This window comes from Excalfactoria chinensis, chromosome 1, assembly GCF_039878825.1.
Source record: "Excalfactoria chinensis isolate bCotChi1 chromosome 1, bCotChi1.hap2, whole genome shotgun sequence".
NCBI lineage: Eukaryota > Metazoa > Chordata > Aves > Galliformes > Phasianidae > Excalfactoria > Excalfactoria chinensis.
In genome coordinates, this window is record NC_092825.1 from 156120008 (window position 1) to 156134809 (window position 14802).

At 39.2% G+C, this 14802-nt stretch overlaps 1 protein-coding gene across 6 annotated transcripts in view; it reads right to left on the reverse strand.

Annotated features, from left to right (window-relative positions):
- ENOX1 (ecto-NOX disulfide-thiol exchanger 1) overlaps positions 1-14802 on the reverse strand; it is a 360206-nt gene that overhangs the window by 105785 nt on the left and 239619 nt on the right. The window lies entirely within an intron of this gene.

The following is a 14802-nucleotide window of genomic DNA, read 5'->3' on the forward strand; positions in this document are numbered from 1 at the left end:
TTTCAGCTGTTTTATACAAGTGTAGTTATCCAAGACTTCTAACCTCTTCATCCAGGAATATAAACTTTCAGCTGCATAGAATGGGGTCTTTCTGATCCTTGGAATTAATTCCTTCTTGTCCTTTTATTTAATCGGATTAGTAGATTCTCTTCAACACACATATCACTAAAATGCACCACTGTAGCATCATAAAGTAAAATGCGTATTTGGCAAATACTACTCTTTCTCCTTCCTGATCTCTTTGCCAAGACTTCATACATACTATTTAAAGCTGAAATATTTACAGGGGAGCACCAGTGCTGTAATACCAAGACTTGTAATAAGCAGATGTTTTAGATGAACTGAGAGCCAACTTCTGAAATTTGCTTTTTTCTAAAACAAGGCTTTGGGTTTCTGGAGGCATAATGAATAAAATATTTTGAGAGACCAATCTCTTTGTTGGCACAACACTGCTGCTATTTGGTATCATCAATTATTTAAAAGAAGAGAGTTACTTTGGTGTTCTACAGGTTTTCTGCTGAGTTTTCTGGCTAGCAACTGGAAAGTATTTAATGATACATGTAAACACAGGGTTTGGTAGCTTGGGAGCTTGTTTGTTTTGAAGAAGCAAAGAGGGAAACAACTCCTTCCCTAGGATTTTTTTTTATCTTTAGGAAACTTGAGCTACATTTTGCTACAAGGCAGCATGATCAACTGATGTAACCAGAGAGGCCCACTTCTTCATCCTAAATCTGCTGTTGAAAAGCAACATGGCCTTGATTCAGTCTGATGACCTTTCCCTATCTTTATTTCCATATGTGCAAAACAAATACTGTAATATTAACTTACTGGTGAGAATTTGTTCACGTTTTTGCTAGCACTTTGTAGGGGTAAAGCACGCTGTGGGAGCTGAAAATCAGCATTTTTATTTCCATGAAACATTCATATCCATCTTCTGTGGGAAAAACAGCTGAGGACTTACAACATTCACTCCAGTAGAGCTCGTACCTCTCTCAGCCCCATGCTCTCCATATGCTGACTGCCGGCCTTCATCACTTTCAGCTGGCTCAATGCAAAAGCACTCCAAGTGCACAGCCAGCAAGGATTTGCTTTAGGCTTATTGAAGACTGTATTAATGAAAACTCATGATATTACATTACTTTTTTTAATAAGTGGGCTTATGAAAAAGGATTTGCTCTGGGTGCGGTGCTTCTTTTCAATACTGATGTATATGCATTGCTTTTCAGATTAGGCTTTGAAACTCAGAACCTGTCATTCATTCCTTGGGATGCAGTACTGGCCATATTAAATATTCATGGCTAGTGAACACTGAGAAAGAAAGTCAGAGGTGAAAGGGTACAATACAATTCAAAGAAGTCCCTAGGACATGCTTATTTGCTTGATCTCATCTTTTAAAAGCTAGATTTTCAACAGTCACAATAGGCCACACTCTTTTTCTGTAGGCGTGGTCTGCTGAGTTCTCCATGTACTGTGCCATACTGATCCTCTCGTAGCACCTAGGAAATGCAGGAGATACCTTGTCCATCCCTCCAGACAAATACAGCTACAGTCACAGCCAGGCATGAAATTGCATATTAAATCAAATACTCATAACTGAGCTGCAGCATTATGAGATAAGAATGGAACATGTGGAGTAGATGAAACAAGAAGATGGAGAGAAGGCCAAGTTCTTCCCATCCTGTATGTATCTTTCAAGTCTCTTATGAAACCCAAGGAGAAACAGCCTCATCTCATGACTGTTATCACAGGCTGCATTTAACCATTGATTTTTTCTCTCTGGAGCAGTTATTATATGTGTTTCAGTTTCTCTACAAAATCAGTAACTGAAACAACAGCAAACTACTCACAGTGCAGGCAACCAAACAAAGACAGTAGGATTCAAAAGGTACAGTTTTCAGAGTATTCAAATGACAGTGGTATATACAGAGAAAAAACAAATCTAAGGGAGATGGCAACAAGGACATTTGAGTCCACAAATGCAGCTACCATGGCTTCAAAAGGGAGATGAGAGGGAGAGAATTTAGATTGAATGTCAATCAGAGCAGGTGTCCTAGTGGACAACAGGTTGACTGTGAGCCAGCAGTGTGCTCTTGTGGCCAAGAATATCAATGGTATTCTGGGTGCATTAAATGAATACAGCCAGGAGGCCAAGGGAGGTGATGCTTGAGAATACCATGTCCAGTTCTGGACTCCCCAGTTCAAAAAAGACAGGGATAATCTGGACAGAGTCCAGCAGAGGGCCATAGAGATGGTGCGGGGCTTGGAGTATCTCCCATGTGGGAAAAGGCTGAAAGACATGGGATTGCTCAGACTGGAGGAGACTGAGAGAGGATCTAATCAACTCTTCTAAATTTATAAAGCGCAGGAGTCAAATGAATTAAGGCCACTCTTTTCAGTGATGTGTAGCCACAGGACAAGGAGAAGTGGGCAAAAACCAGGACACAGGATGTTCCATATGAACATGAGAAATAACCTATTTACTGTGAGAGTGACAGAGCACTGGAACAAGCTGCTCAAAGAGGGTGGAGTCTCTGTCTCTGGAGATATTCAAGACCTGCCTGGATGCTTTCCTGCACAGCCTACTGTAGGGTACTTGCTTTAGTAGGGGACTGGACTCAGTGATCTCCAGAGGTCCCTTCCAACCCCTATGATTCTGGATTCTAAGTTTTAAGTAGAAAAAAATCCTGCCAAGGAATTCCTGTTGAAGGAAATGTGAGCTTATACATAACTGTGATTGTGTTAAGTACATGGCTTTGCCACTGTGTTTTTCTTACCACAGGAAACAATTGAGGGCAGAATGCTGGGGACCATCACTCCTGATACATCCTATTAGGTGCACTGGGATACCTCGCATCCAGAATATAATCATGTTGAGTTATACCTATGACTAAGTCAAAAGTTCTTGAAATCTAATTCTGTATTTACAGGCACTAATCCAAAACCAATGAGGTCAGTGGTAGGATTACTGATTACATGTACAGTTTTTCAACCAGGTGCAGGCTTTCTTTCTTTGTGATCTTGAATTTGTTGCCTCAATTTTCCAATGAAATGCTTTCACAGATTACGTGTGCACTGAGAGGATGCATGAGTACCATCCGTAAAGCATTCTGGAAATGAAATATAACTGCTTCAGTAGTGAAAGCTATTACTGTGCATTGTGATGATGGGAAATTCAGTTGGATTTCTGAACATGGAGGATCTTGTTCAGAACTTTGAATAGATTGTTGGTGTTTGCCTCTACAGAGAAGCTGATGCATGCCCCACCTGCACAGTGTTGACAAGCCATGGAGAAAGACTATAGATGATACACCCAAAGGAAATATCAGTCTGGGCTCTGAGGTGCAGAGGAAAAGGAACAAATAAAGTCATTTGAAAGGAAAGCCAATAAATTTGTCACATTTCTGAGAGGATCCAGAAAAATCCCAAGTTTATCTATATTAATGCTGCCGAGTGGTGCATTAAAAAAAAGTTGGATAGATAGTTCGAGTCTAGGAACAGGAGACTATCATTCATCAGAGCTACCAGAGCAGCCTGCTTCATGTCCTGGTATAATGCCCATTTGGAGAATAACCAGGGCCCTCCTGCTGAATGTCCTGGTGAGTTTGTTAGTTTTCAGAAAGTAGCATAATGAAAGGTTTTCAGAAAATAAATAAATAAAGAAAAAAAGATAAAGTGAATCAACCCAGTTCATGTACGTTTTGCTCTCAGATGTGTATGAATATATGATTTTTAAGGCATTTTAGACATAACAGTGCTACACTGAACCTGTATCAGTATACTAAGTAGATATGCCACATATCTGAAGACTCAAAATGTAATATTTCATGAATTCACTGATCATAGCTAATTTTTAAAGGCTATGTACATAAGCTTATGCAGATATTTAAAAGTTTATGATCTATTGGAATTATAAAAACTAACTTGGCAGAAGATAGAGAGTTTACATTTGAAAAATGTTAAGAAATAATTACTACATTAATTCCTAAATGAAATAATTAAAATGGAAAGCAATCAGAGATGTGAAGCACTCTAAGAATGGTAAAGATCAAGTTCGAGCTCCTGTGAATATTCTACATAAGAACTGAATGCTCACATTCATATTACAGAAAATTTGAAAGCATTTAACACTAGTAATTTGCCTCAATTTGGCAGAAGAAGAGTTAATTTCCATTAGGAGATTGGCATAGTAGAAGACAATGAAACCTTTGAAGAACAAATATCTAGAATTGGCAGTCAGAGAGGTAAAAAGAAAAATCTGCTGGAACACTTGATGTGATTTTACAGCTCCTTTCTCTTTCAAGTAGAATAATGGAAGAAAAAAACTTCTCATGAAATCTTTGGGTCTAGAAAAAGTAGAATACAATAAAATTCCTTTAACAATAATCATTTCTTAACACAGTGCATATACATATACTTGTATAAGCTTGCATTCTGGGAAGTTAAGATTAAGTTTGTCCATAAAAATACCCACACAGTATTGGAAAAACACCCTCATTTCTTTCTTTGGTAACAGGTGCTGCCCAAATCACCTTCTGGTTTTGCCACAGTATTGCTTTGCACAAATAACAGGGATGTATACTTCTTCCAACTGTGCTTTTGGGGATTGCACTTCATCACCAGTACTAAATTACCATCCCACTTCTGCCAGCCCCTACCACAAGTTATTTATCTGTTCAGTATTATTTTTTAAGTGTATAATCCCTTATTTGATTCTCAGCATGAGCCCTGGGACACTTAATTTCACAGAATCACAGAATCATAGAACTGCAGCAGTTGGAAGAGATCTCAAGAGATCCTTGAGTCCAACCCCAGTGCTAAAGCAGGTGCCCTACAATAGGTCACACAGGTAGGTGTCCAGACAGGTATTGAATATCTCCATAGAAGGAGACTCTGTGGGCAGCCTGTTCTTTTGTCTGCCACTACCAATGGCTTCTGTGGTGTTTTTGGATAGTGCCAAGCTGTATTTCTCTTGGATGCATAGAAACACTTGTGTGTGCAAACACAGATTTGGTTGTGTGTCCACACATGCATGCACAGGAGGTTTCCACCTTGGATACTAGCAGCCCAACAGTGGCTGCAGTGCTTGGACATGCTGCTTTGATGGCCCAGTTAAGACAACATGAATGCACAACAGCAAACCAAAATAACTAACACTGACAGGTCTCCATGGCTTAAGAGTGACAATTTTACACCTTGGAAAAAGCAGTCTATTTTTTTCCTGGCGTTGAAAGGTTTAAAAAAAAAAAAAAAAAAGATCTGGTTCCAGGAATGGAGTTGCCTGCCAACACGTACTGCAAAGATTAGGATAGTCCAGGCAGCAGCTGGTAATAAATGTTGTGAGATGCTTGTTACAATTTGGTTTCTGCAGAGAAAATAGAAAACCTTCTAGAGCCTACAGATTTGATTGTGTACTCCAGGAACACCATTGCTGAGTATTTGAAGACTATAGAGTTGATTTCTAATAGCTTTAAGTTTTCCTGAAAAAGTACAAATCTAATACTCTTGGCCTCTCCTGGAACAAAACTGTATTATCAGTGGGACCATGTTTTACCTGGCAGTAACAGAGAAGGACTGTTTTTTTTCTCTGTAAAAAGAGGAACCTTATCAGAACAAGAAAAATGTTGTTATTCTTGTGTTTTTATCTAAAATACTTACTTAAAGCTCTTTATGGTCTGCCAGTGTCCTTATCCTTATGTCAGCTTCCTTTTTTCTTTATTAGCAACTGCAAATTACTATCCAGCTGCAATCTAGAGATCAAGGCAGTATTACTGTCTTCTTGGATATTCAGATCTTACCATCTTCTGTGCTTCAAGAAGCTTTTGATGGATCTGACTCATTTCCTCAGTTTCATGAGGCTTTTCTCAATGTAATAAGAAAAAAGTGGGAGTGGCAGTAGCTCAACAGGTTCTTGGTATTCCAAGGACATGCACCAGTTTAATGGGTGTTGATCAAGGCTTTCACAATCATGTCCAAGATCCTCCAGAACATTTCCTTTTTCAGTTTAGACATCATTAAACTTCTAAGCTTCTCTGTTTCTAATATAGATGCTAGATTATCCAGAGACATTCCATTAAAATTGGGGAAAGAGTTTGATAGCTCTTCCATTTGAGCAGCATAACCACTACTAAGGACAGTAGCAGATGCCCAGGGAATCAGAATAAGAAATAGGCAGGAAAAGAGCAAGCTATTTTTAGCTCCTGTACTCTTAGTGTTTACTCACTGTCAGTGCTCGAGATCACAACTGAACCATCCTTTCTATCAGGCACCTACCCCACATGATCTGATTTATCCCTTTCCACTAAACCCTACAGTACACTTATTTATACATGTATTTTAAATTCAATCAAACCCATTTGCATCCCTGGCTTTCAGAGTCCTGATACTATGGTAGTAACTGAGTGGGGAAACATCTTCCCTTCGCTTTACTTAAAAAAGATTTTTGGCAGTTCCAGGCACATCTTCTACTTCGTTCATCTTGTGAAATCATGAATAGTTGTTCCTTATTTACCTTACCCCCAAGATTACAGATTTTATTTCAGCTTTTATATTTTGCCATCTGTTTGGCATGCAATCTTTGTAAAGCTCCTACAAAGTAATATAGATATAGAACCTCTGCCTGTGGCCCCTTTTAAAAAAAAAACTTGGATTAACCTGAGTTAGGTTAGAGATGCCATGGGCAGAGATGTCATTCTAGGCATTCACCTCTCCTTGAATTTTTTGAAGAACTACATTGTAGAATCATAGAATCACCAAGGTTGGAAAAGACCTCTAAGATTATCCAGTCCAACCATCCACCTACCACCAATATTTCCCCACTAAACCAAGTCCCTCAGTACAACATCTAAACGTTTCTTGTATGCCTCCATGGACAGTGACACCACCACCTCCTTGGGCAGCCTGTTCCAAATATTAAAGAAATGAGTAGATGCCCTTAAATAAACTGTGTGAACCTGACTGATGAAGCAACCTCTGGGCAAAGCAGTTCTGCAGCAATTGGAGTAAGGCACATATAAGCGATGCACGTGTGTGTAGGTATGTGAGTGTGTATTTGGAAGGGAAGACAGGAGTGAATGAAGGGGGAGCAGAAAATCATGTCCTTGACTTCCAGCTGTCTCACCTGGCCAGGGGATCCATGCTAACATCATTTAGCAAGAGCTGTATTTTGTGAAACAGAGCCTGGATTGTAGCAAAGGCAAGTCACTAAGGTAATTTTGGCAAAAACGGTGGTGTGGGGGAATCCAGATGAATGTTTCTCATTAATAATCAACCAAGGAATAATTTGCATGAACTTTACAGTGCCTGCCAGACCCAATCCATAAACAAAGCCCTCAAAGCATCATTAAAACACTTGCTACTTGAAAAATACTTCTATGAGACATATATCACTGACAAAGCTCTAGGGCTGCATTATTGCACTTTTGCTATTTTGAAGTGACTGCACAAAGGAATAGTTTACAGTGCACAATCCAGAAACTTTAGATGCTGCTCCTCAGAGCTGGCTGTGGTGTAACTGAGAACAGTAAAAGCAAGTCTGAGCTCCCCTCGATTCCTGCCCACTAAATCACATAGCAAGCACTATACTTAGAGTAATATACATGACAAAGACTAAATTAAAGAAAACCACCTTCTCTTTTAACAAGCAAATCATGGGGTGAATCAGTCCTGGTTTGTCCTTTATCACCACAGTGCTTGGCACACCAGGACCCCAATCTTGTTTAGAGCATCTAATGCAATGCAAATAATAGGTGAGAATGGCAAATAATAACACAACAAAATATTACCACAATAGATGCCACCCTTCTCCTAAGATAAAACTGCAGCACTGTCATGTAAAGAAAGTGTCACTGTAATGCTATTTCTATTGCTATTTTTGCTTATACGGTGCCATCAGTGCTGTTTTGACCTCAGCAGGGCCTTGGACCCTATCTGCCAATGGTGAAACTATTTAGTTTCCCTTAGAGCAGCTCTGCAAACACGTACCTGACAGACAAGCATAAAAATAAGATGGAAAACTCAGGACCTGGATGTTGAGGGAGTGCAATGGTTTGTTAGTTTTTTCTTGTAACTGACAGGCATGTATATAAGAAATCTGGGAAAAAAAAAAAAAAAAAAAAAAAAAAAAAAAAAAAAAAAAAAAAAAAAAAAAGGACTAATTTTAGCCTACATCCACAACTAGCTGCTTTTTCATGGATAAAACTCCATTGTCATTGTAGTAGAAAACTGTAGGGGCAAAAAGAGTAGGGAAGGGAAGGAGAAAAATAGTAAAGATGGAAGAAGAGAAGAATAAAAATAAATGTAGGGAATGAGATGAAAGTGAAGGAAAGATCAACAGAGAGCAGTATTATCTCGAACCTCGGTGGCACGGGTGTGTACTCTATCCACATGCTTCTATAACCACTGTCAGTATTTTGAAGGCTTTATGAATTTGTAGAACTTCACAATGTCCAGAATAATGACCTTCTCAAAGTCTCCACTGCTGAAGAACTACTCCAAGCAGTAAGAACAATAGGCTTCTTCCATCTCTTTAATAATAAATAACTTCCTAGGACTGAGTTAGTCACAAGTTTATTGTGAACGGTGAATTTTGTACACTGCCACCTGGCCAACATGCAAAATGCTATATAATACAGTGCTTATATGATGCAAAATATGTACATCAGTATTGATTTATTTCTTGATTTTTAGAAGTCTTTGTGAACTCACTATGTGCTACTTGGGGTTTACCACTCTAGTTTTGTACCTCTTCATTCCAATTCTATAGTTTTGGCTTCATTAAGTTGAGTCTGTCAGTAAGGGTAGCTTTAGTCAAAGGAAGCAGTTTCCCCGAACTCCCTCCTGTGGAAGTTGTTCAATCCGCTTGCTCAGTGAACCTCTTCCTGTAAGGTTAAACTTTGTCATGTTCCTTCAAAATGACATCACTTTTCCCCCTAGAGCTCTAGCAGATGAGAAAAGAAATACATAAAACATGACTATATGGCTCTTAATGGATTTTTGTTTGCTATTTAGGAAAGCACTGTGTTACAGACATTCAGGAAGCGTTTCTATGGCAGGTAAAGAAGAAAGCAGATGTAAATAAGCACCAGAAGTTGAAGAAATTGGAAAATGTTCAATTCTCAAGCTAGGTTAACACTGTTGGATATAAGGAAAAAATTGTTCTACAGTGAGAGCAGTGAGGGACTGGAACAGGTTGTCCAGAGATGTGACTGATGCCTCATCCCTGAGGGCACTCAAGGCCAGGCTGGATCAGGCCCAGGCAACCTGATGTATCTGTGGCATCCCTGTTCACTGCAAGGGAGTCAGACTAGATGGCCTTCAGAGATTCCTTCCAACTCTAAAGATTCTATGATTCTATGACTATATTTCAATGACAAATGAAAAATAAAAGTCTCCAAAATGTAAAAATACCATCATATTAACATCTCAGAGAAAATGAGAAAAAAATGTAATGCAGACATACCGTCGGACCTCCTCTAGCTGAAAACAAAAGGCCTCTTTTTCTCATAAAATATAAAACATGCTCTAGTTATTAAACTGGAGTTACTGTGTGGATTTTTGAATCTTTGGAAGGCATACGAACACTGTCCTTATATTTCCAGGTCACAGAATTGAAAAAAGCTTTGTTAAATCTTAAAGAAGCTCTGCAATCCAGGAATGTGTACCACTTGCATGAGCAAATTCTCACTGGTTCTCACAGAAACACAAGAAAAACTGCTCTGCCAGACCCAAGGACCCTTTCAGCTACAAACCCGTCTCAAACAGCAAATCCCTGAATTTACTTAGTACCAGAAACTTGACAGTCCTGAAACAAAATCACTGAGCCTTCACTACTCGGCAGCTTAGGGACTTCCCCAGCCACAGGAAATTCTGTGCCTTCTTCAAAAATACCCAGGGGCTTTCTGGCATGGGATGTATTTCTCTTGGTGTCATAACTGGAAATGACAGGGAGTTGTCCTGTGAAGTCATCTGGAATATCTTTAGTGACGATATTTCAAACTTTTAATCAAGTTATTCTGCATGCGTGCTTCTCCATTAAAAGCCCGAGGAAACAAGAGAGACTTAAACTGTAATGTTAAATGATCACTTCTGGTACTATTACTTTAGTTCCTTTCATGTTAAATTCTTCAAATAATAGAGTCCAAATTTCTAATGCTTTTCTGTCCTTAACTCATGGAATACTGAAAGGAGCATTATTAGAGATAGTAAAGATCTTCTGACTATAAATTAATGCAGTAAGAAGTCTTGGTATTTTGTACTGCTCTCTATTAGAACTGTTTGACCTCCATACAGTTTATGGCAGTAACTTGTAGGACAATATCCCAAAGCTCTGTGAATGGGCAGAATACCTGTCACATTAGAATTTGATTAAGTAACTGCTGAGTAAGTAATAAAGAGTTGTTTTTGGTGAATTAAAAACATTTTATTGGTTAAGAATTAACCAACAATACTATCCTGAGAAATACTATGCAACATAAAACATGATCTAAAAAGAAGCCAGAGCTGATAGCAGCAAGTAATGTTCCCGAATGTCTATAAAATGAGCTTTCTTAATTAAACTGCAATGCACTATGACAAAGCTATTCTATTAGATTTTGGCTTTAAAAGCTATCTAGCACCTCAGCAAATTAAAAACATTCCTACGTGCTTAGCTCTGGCTGCAAATGTGGTGTTACTACAGCTCTTCAGGACCATGAGGAATCAATAATCTGCTTTACAGAAGCAGGTATCCTAACTAACAGCAGGTTCAGCCCATGGGCAGCATTTCTCCATCCAAAGCAGAAAGACTTCTCAGCTCACAGAGGTCTCAGCTAGATGCTGTGTGAGGATGGAGTGGCCATGTGGAGAGCAAGCTCTGGTGATGAGAGAGCTTGCAAACAGACGCAGAAAGCAAAGGAGGTAAAATCAGAAACAGACAGTGTCTTAAAGAAGAGGACTTCTGCACTGAGGAGTACAGGTTGAAAGTTGTACAAACCAAGGGAATGTTAACAATTACCTTATGTCTGATTCCTTCTACATTGAAAAGAAGGAAAATGGCAAAATAAATAAATAAATAAATAAATAAAGCATACTATTGAGGATCCCAAGCACTGGGGCTCAGGCAATAATCTCTTTAGCTTTGGACAAGCAGCAATACCCTCAGTTTTTTAACTAGACAGCTGCCAGAAGAGAGGGGGCAATGAAATGTGCTAGGGAAAATATGGAGGAAGTTTTACTAAAAAGGTGATGTTTTTTCTAAAACTTTCTGCTTGTGATTTGTTACATCTGTGATTTGACCTCTGTTCTCAATCTAAAAACCAAACAAATAGATGGAAAAGATTAAATACATAAAAGCTTCCATGCATTGGTACTTTCTTGATCTGAAGCTGGTAAATTCATGAACATGATACTTTGCTTGAGCTGTAGACATTTAGAATTACGTGTTTTGAAACATCTCTTCATTAGCTAAGGCTTACTTTAACCATCCCTCCCATACTCAAATTTTGCAGGATTTGGAAACTTTATGATGCATATTTTTGCCACTGAAGATGACACATTTCAATTTCTCTTTCCATCTACAAATCCAATTGCTTTCACATCTTGAGGACACAAGCACAAGGGCCCTCTCAACTCTCTGAAGTGCAGGACTCAATGATGAACGTCCTGTAATAGTGGTAAATCTTCATGTCTGGTAGAGAAGTCCCAAATGGGATATCTCTAACTTCATAATAAAACCATTCCACTTCTTCAACACGCTGTTTAAGTGCAGTAATTATTCTATTGACACAGTGTCAGGAAAGCATGTGTCAGGCCAAGGTAAATAAGGATAGTACATATGTCTGGAAGCTGTTATTTAAGCCTTTCAGCAGACTTAGATAGACATTTCCGTCTCCTCTGACATCTGGGTCACCACCATAAAGTTTTTCAGCACGAGTGCAATAATTATAACATTATAACTAGCTTTCTCAGCTCATCTCCACTCCTTTTGAATCTCCCACGGAGCAGAAAACACTTTTCTCCACCATCTGGGCATCTCTCTAGTACAAGGAAGGTCATCGGCAGTGAGAGATGCCAGGGTAGCCAGCTGCTCTGCCGGCCTCCTTCCCTGGGGCCTCAGCATGGGAGCCATTATCAATGGAACGGTGCAAACTAATAATCCTCGATTTTGGCAAATAGCCCAGGGACAGCCAGCTGGGATGGGTTAAAGCATCCTGAGGTTCTTTCCAGCTACTCCGGGAGCTGTGCAGGGCAGTGCACAGAACTGGGTTAATGCGTTTGTCCCCTAGTGACTCCTTCTGACTCTCCTGTTTCTCACAGCAAGGGGAAACACATGCCTCAACTAATAATAAAGCAGCGCTGAGCATGTGGAGAACGCTGTGCCAAGTATCAAACAGCTGGGGCTCTCTGGTCAGCCATTAGCCAGCCCAGACACTGCATCACCTCAAGTCTTTCAGTGAAAATAAGGTGGATAATAGAAAAACAACGTCCAAATCAAATGAAAAAAAAAAAAAACAAACAAAAAAACAAAAAAAAACACACACACAAAAAAAAACCAACCCAACTCGAACAACAGAATTCATCCATTTGTATGAATTCACAGAACGTTCATATAAATGTTCTTGTATCTTGTCAAGTAGTGTATCGCGACACAGCTTTTATTTCCAAACAAACAGAAGATCTCTCATCATGTTCTTCATAAAAAAAAAAAAAAAAAAAAAAAAAGGGACTAAAAACATAAGAAATGCTTATAGAAGGCAGAGCAAATCTTTTCAAGAATGGTCGCACCTCAACCTCCAAAGCAACTTAAAACACAAGTGGTGCTCTTGGCTGACTTTCAGAATGGGGCAAGGAGGGGAGAGGGAGAGTGCATATTTATCCTCTGAAAGTAGCGATCTTGACAACATTCTCACAACGTCCTATTTCATTACCCTGTTTAACAGAGGGAAGATCTTGTTTGAAAAGAAATCAGAAGTCTTTATAAATGAACACCATACTTTAGGAACCAGAGTGAGACACTGCGTGCACAAAATTAATTCAACTTGTATTCTGATTAAGGAAGAATCCAGGCTTTGTGGCGCTTGTGCATAACACATTTTAATTTAGATTATATTAGAGGTTGTGCGCAAAACTTGTAACTTAAAATTCCTGCTGCTAGAAAATTTCATCTGTAATTTCTGGCAGTCTTCACCAAGGGCTCTTCTGCTAATATTTCAGAGCAGCGAACTAAAGGCAAGGCAATTTCACACACATTCACACACAGAACCAACCTCACCGTTCAGAAATGAAATTAACCTTTCTGCTATTTGAAATTTGTTATCAGAACACTTTAAATGTGACTCTCTTTGACAATGCTTTCAAGAAAGATGCAGGTTTATAAACGTAAGAGACATTCATTATTTTAACAAGTATATGTTTTTCTGAAATTAAAGATAAAGGCAAATGATGTCAGACAGACCCTGTTTGAAATTCTAAGTTCTTTCTCCCACTTTAAAGAAAAATGCATTGCTTTGTAACATTTAAGGGCTAGAAAAATGTTATCCACATTAAGAAGCTCATTTTGCTTCATCATTACAAAGCTGGGGTTCTCTCAGTAGTTCTGCTTATTTTTTCTCCTAAGGTCTGTTACTCAATTTCATGCTTGAATCATAGAATGGTTTGGGTTGGAAGGGACCTTTAAGATCACATAGTTCCAACCCCCTGCTATAGACAGTGACATCTCCCTGTAGACCAGGTTGCTCACAGCCCCATCCAGCCTGGCCTTGAATGTTTCCAGGGAGGGGGCATCCACAGCCTCTCTAGGCAGCCTTTTCCAGTGTCTCACCAGTCTCACAGTGAAGAATTTCTTCCTAATATCTAGTCTAAATCTACCATCTTACAGTTTAAAACCATTTTCCCTCATCATGATGATGCATGTCCTTATAGAAAGTCCCTCCCCAGCTTTCCCACTTTGGGTATTGTAAGGCCAATATAAGGTCTCCTCAGAGACTTGTCTTCTCCAGGCTGAAAATCTCCAGCTCTCTCAGCCTGTCCTTGTAGGGAAGGTGCTCCAGCCCTCTCATTGTCTTAGTGGCCCAAGGGCTGAATAGTAGTAGAGTGCTGATTCTCAGTTCAAGGATATATGATAGTTTTATTCTCAGTATACTTCTGGCATAGTTTTCCAAACTAAAAAAGAAACCTGAACCCAAATGCCTCAACTAAACCTTGATAAGGTACAGGAGAGAAAAAGTATGGAAAAATACTGTAGGCCTCTCAGAGGAACCACACTCTCACCCACCATACCACGCCTGAAATTAGTCATCCTGTCCTCCCTAAGCAAAATAAAAGCCTGGCAAAAATAGGACAATGGGTATCATCAAGAACATTACAAAGCAGCTCGTGGGAAACACCACTGAATAACCCACATATTGCTCACTTGGGAGAAGAAGTTATGGAGCAGAATTAAAAAGCTCATGAATTTTACATAGGGGGTAGATGGGCAGGTTCTGGGGGCTCTGCTCCATAACACAAAACTGAGAAACACTTAGCGAATTAAATAACGAGGCTGTAAATGAAGAACAGGTAGGAGGAAGCACTTCTTAATTGTATCGAGCAATTACTCCCATGGAACTCACTGTTACCTAAAACTTAACTGAAGCAAAACCTTCCCAGAATTAAAATATAAATAAGTAAGTAAAGATTCACAAAAACACATGCACAAAACATACAACAGCCTTTGCACAACAAAAGTGTCCAAAACCATAAAGCAGGAGGCAGGGCTGCTACGGTCATCTATTATTAAAATTGTCTGGCACTTCCTATAACAGCACTCGGGTTGTCAGACGCTTTTAG